The sequence below is a fragment of the Sander vitreus genome, chromosome 16, assembly GCF_031162955.1.
Source record: "Sander vitreus isolate 19-12246 chromosome 16, sanVit1, whole genome shotgun sequence".
In the NCBI taxonomy this organism is placed as follows: domain Eukaryota; kingdom Metazoa; phylum Chordata; class Actinopteri; order Perciformes; family Percidae; genus Sander; species Sander vitreus.
Window position 1 is genome coordinate 914,462 of NC_135870.1, and position 4,361 is coordinate 918,822.

Sequence of the window (4,361 nt, forward strand, 5' to 3'; positions counted from 1 at the left end):
GGGTCAGCGCTGGAGCAAACACTTAGGAAATGGCAGCGGAGTAATAGATTGTGTCCGGGCTGGAAATCAAAGCCTGATTATACATTCATTTGGGTGGGGGCTCCCTGCACTACCCCCGTGCTACCCCCCCTCTACTCCCCCCACAGCTTCACAGTGTAAGTGTTGTAAATTGAGCCGACACTAAAAAGGTAATAAACTGCATTAATGAAATTAAAACAATGGAGACGGATTCAGTCAGTGATGCAGCTGCTGTTACGCAACAGCCTGAATATAATATTACAGTCAATTGCTTTGACATTTTTGGGTTTGTGTTTTTTTAAGCTGTTTTTTTCATCCTTTTTTTGTCATTTCTTCAACGTTATTTTTACCATGTTTATCACCTGAACATAAAAACACTGAACGGGTTTCCCCCCCCAAAGCATATCTCTATAAACAGAAACAGTAAACAAACACATATGTACTTCAATCATCCTGCAGAACAACATTGTCACGTCTAGTCCCTGTGTCAAGTTTCTTTGTTTAGTTGGTTTCATGTTTTCTGTTGGTTTTCCCATTTCCTGTTTTAATTTGAAGTCTGTCTTTTCTCCCTAGTCTTGTCTGATTGACTTCCTGTCTTTTGGTTTTCCCGCCCTTGTGATTGTCTGTGTTTCACCTGTTCCCCAGCCCTAGTGTCACCTGTCCCTCGTTTCCTCATTACCCTGTGTATTTAGTCCTTGTGGTTGTCTGATGTGTTTCACCTTTTCCCCAGCCCTAGTGTCACCTGTCCCTCGTTTCCTCATTACCCTGTGTATTTAGTCCTTGTGATTGTCTGTGTTTCACCTGTTCCCCAGTCCTAGTGTCACCTGTCCCTTGTTTCCTCATTACCCTGTGTATTTAGTCCTTGTGATTGTCTGTGTTTCACCTGTTCCCCAGCCCTAGTGTCACCTGTCCCTCGTTTCCTCATTACCCTGTGTATTTAGTCCTTGTGATTGTCTGTGTTTCACCTGTTCCCCAGCCCTAGTGTCACCTGTCCCTTGTTTCCTCATTACCCTGTGTATTTAGTCCTTGTGATTGTCTGTGTTTCACCTGTTCCCCAGCCCTAGTGTCACCTGTCCCTTGTTTCCTCATTACCCTGTGTATTTAGTCCTTGTGATTGTCTGTGTTTCACCTGTTCCCCAGCCCTAGTGTCACCTGTCCCTCGTTTCCTCATTACCCTGTGTATTTAGTCCTTGTGATTGTCTGATGTGTTTCACCTGTTCCCCAGCCCTAGTGTCACCTGTCCCTCGTTTCCTCATTACCCTGTGTATTTAGTCCTTGTGATTGTCTGATGTGTTTCACCTGTTCCCCAGCCCTAGTGTCACCTGTCCCTCGTTTCCTCATTACCCTGTGTATTTAGTCCTTGTGATTGTCTGATGTGTTTCACCTGTTCCCTCAGCCCTAGTGTCACCTGTCCCTCGTTTCCTCATTACCCTGTGTATTTAGTCCTTGTGATTGTCTGATGTGTTTCACCTGTTCCCCAGCCCTAGTGTCACCTGTCCCTCGTTTCCTCATTACCCTGTGTATTTAGTCCTTGTGATTGTCTGTGTTTCACCTGTTCCCCAGTCCTAGTGTCACCTGTCCCTTGTTTCCTCATTACCCTGTGTATTTAGTCCTTGTGATTGTCTGTGTTTCACCTGTTCCCCAGCCCTAGTGTCACCTGTCCCTCGTTTCCTCATTACCCTGTGTATTTAGTCCTTGTGATTGTCATGTGTTTCACCTGTTCCCCAGCCCTAGTGTCACCTGTCCCTCGTTTCCTCATTACCCTGTGTATTTAGTCCTTGTGATTGTCTGAAGTGTTTCACCTGTTCCCCAGCCCTAGTGTCACCTGTCCCTTGTTTCCTCATTACCCTGTGTATTTAGTCCTTGTGACTGATGTGTTTCACCTGTTCCCCAGCCCTAGTGTCACCTGTCCCTCGTTTCCTCATTACCCTGTGTATTTAGTCCTTGTGGTTGTCTGTGTTTCACCTGTTCCCCAGCCCTAGTGTCACATGTCCCTCATTTCCTCATTACCCTGTGTATTTAGTCCTTGTGATTGTCTGTGTTTCACCTGTTCCCCAGCCCTAGTGTCACCTGTCCCTTGTTTCCTCATTACCCTGTGTATTTAGTCCTTGTGACTGATGTGTTTCACCTGTTCCCCAGCCCTAGTGTCACCTGTCCCTCGTTTCCTCATTACCCTGTGTATTTAGTCCTTGTGATTGTCAGCGTTTCACCTGTTCCCCAGCCCTAGTGTCACCTGTCCCTTGTTTCCTCATTACCCTGTGTATTTAGTCCTTGTGATTGTCTGTGTTTCACCTGTTCCCCAGCCCTAGTGTCACCTGTCCCTTGTTTCCTCATTACCCTGTGTATTTAGTCCTTGTGATTGTCTGTGTTTCACCTGTTCCCCAGCCCTAGTGTCACCTGTCCCTCGTTTCCTCATTACCCTGTGTATTTAGTCCCTGTGCTTTCTGTGCCTGTTGTTGGTGGATTGTCATTTGTCTTTCGTTATTCGTCGTCAGTCCTCTGTGCTTTTTGTTCTCCTGGATTTTTCCTCGTTTCTTTCTGTGTTTTTGGTTCTGCTCACCTGCCCTACTTACATTTGTAAGTCTCTTTGTGTTCTTATTAAATTACTATTATTTGAAACTGCTGCACTCTCCTCGCCTTCCTGCATTTGGGTCCAAGCCTACAACCCTGACACACATCTTAATGTCAAAAGTGACACGTGGAAAAAAAAGTGTCAAAAATGTCGGGACAAGTGAAAAAACAGCAGGAAAAATAGTCGAAAAAGAACGAAATGTTGAAAAAAAAGATTCAAATGTTTAATTTGGATCCAGAAAAACAAAAAGTTGCAGCGGGACGAAGACAACACAAAGGTTAACAACAAATCATACAAAAAGGCAACAAAAACAAATCATAAATATTTTGAATGTTGTCTCCATTTGCTCAACACAAGATGTTGTTCTGCAGGATGATTGAAGTACATATGTGTTTGTTTACTGTTTCTGTTTATAGAGACATGCTTTGGGGGGGAAACCCGTTCAGTGTTTTTGCTGTTTATTTATTTCCACATTTGTTTTGCTTTTTTGAGTTTTTATTTTAGAGTTTTTCCGACATTTGTCTCATTTGCGGGGGGGTTTTTTGGGGATTTTTTCGAGTATTTGACTTTTTTGTTGTTTTTTTTTTCATGGTTTTTTGGACACGTTTTTATCGCGTTTTAATAAAAAAAAAATGTTGATGTCTGTGGCACTTTTTCCGAAGTTTTTGTAGATTTTTCCGACATATTTTTAGACATTTTTGTCGAGGTTTTGTTATTGTGAGAGAGTTACAGACAAGTTAAAGTGTAACCAGGGTGCCGTATAGTACTGGACGTATCGTTGATTATACTCTGAGAGCGTTTCTCTGGAAACATCCGTGTCATTTTCAGCTTGAAAGAAACCCAGATTTTGGATATAGAAACTTTAAAAACGGAGGATAACATATGTAATAATCATTGTTGAACATTATAGATTTTGGTGATGCACATAATGAATAAAAACCTTGAAATTACTTTATTTTCATTGAAAAAATATGAAAATGAAACATTTTTTGTCACTATTTTCCTTCAGACAAGATTTCATGTTGTGTTGCAGGTCGTCTGGTATCTTGTGTCATATGGAGACATCACCCCCCCCCCCCCCCCCTTCAGATTATCTGTCATCTGACAGTTTATCAAAGTCACCGGATCCTGCCACGCTTGTGTGAACGCTGGATCTGTCTATTTTATGGAGTCATTAATATCCTGCGGATCATTAGACACGTGCACACATTCCTCCTCCTTCTCTTCCACACTATAAACATTATCTAAATGTGTTTTAGGGGGTGTCTGTCACTCCACTCCAATCCACTCCACTCCACACACACACACACACACACACACACACACACACACACACATGCATGCACTCCCACTCCAGACACCACACACACACACACACACACACACACACACACACACACACATACAGTATAGAGACACACACACACACACACACACACACACACACACACACACACACACACACATGCATGCACTCCACTCCAGACACATACATACACACACACACACACACACACACACACATACACATATGCACTCCACTCCAGACACACACACACACACACACATGCATGCACTCCACTCCACTCCACACACACACACACGCACACTACTCAGCACGCATCGACGCATGCGCACGCACGCACGCACACGCACACACACACACACACACACATGCACTCCACTCCAGACACACACACACACGCACACACACATGCATGCACTCCACTCCAGACACACACACACACGCACACACACACACACACACACA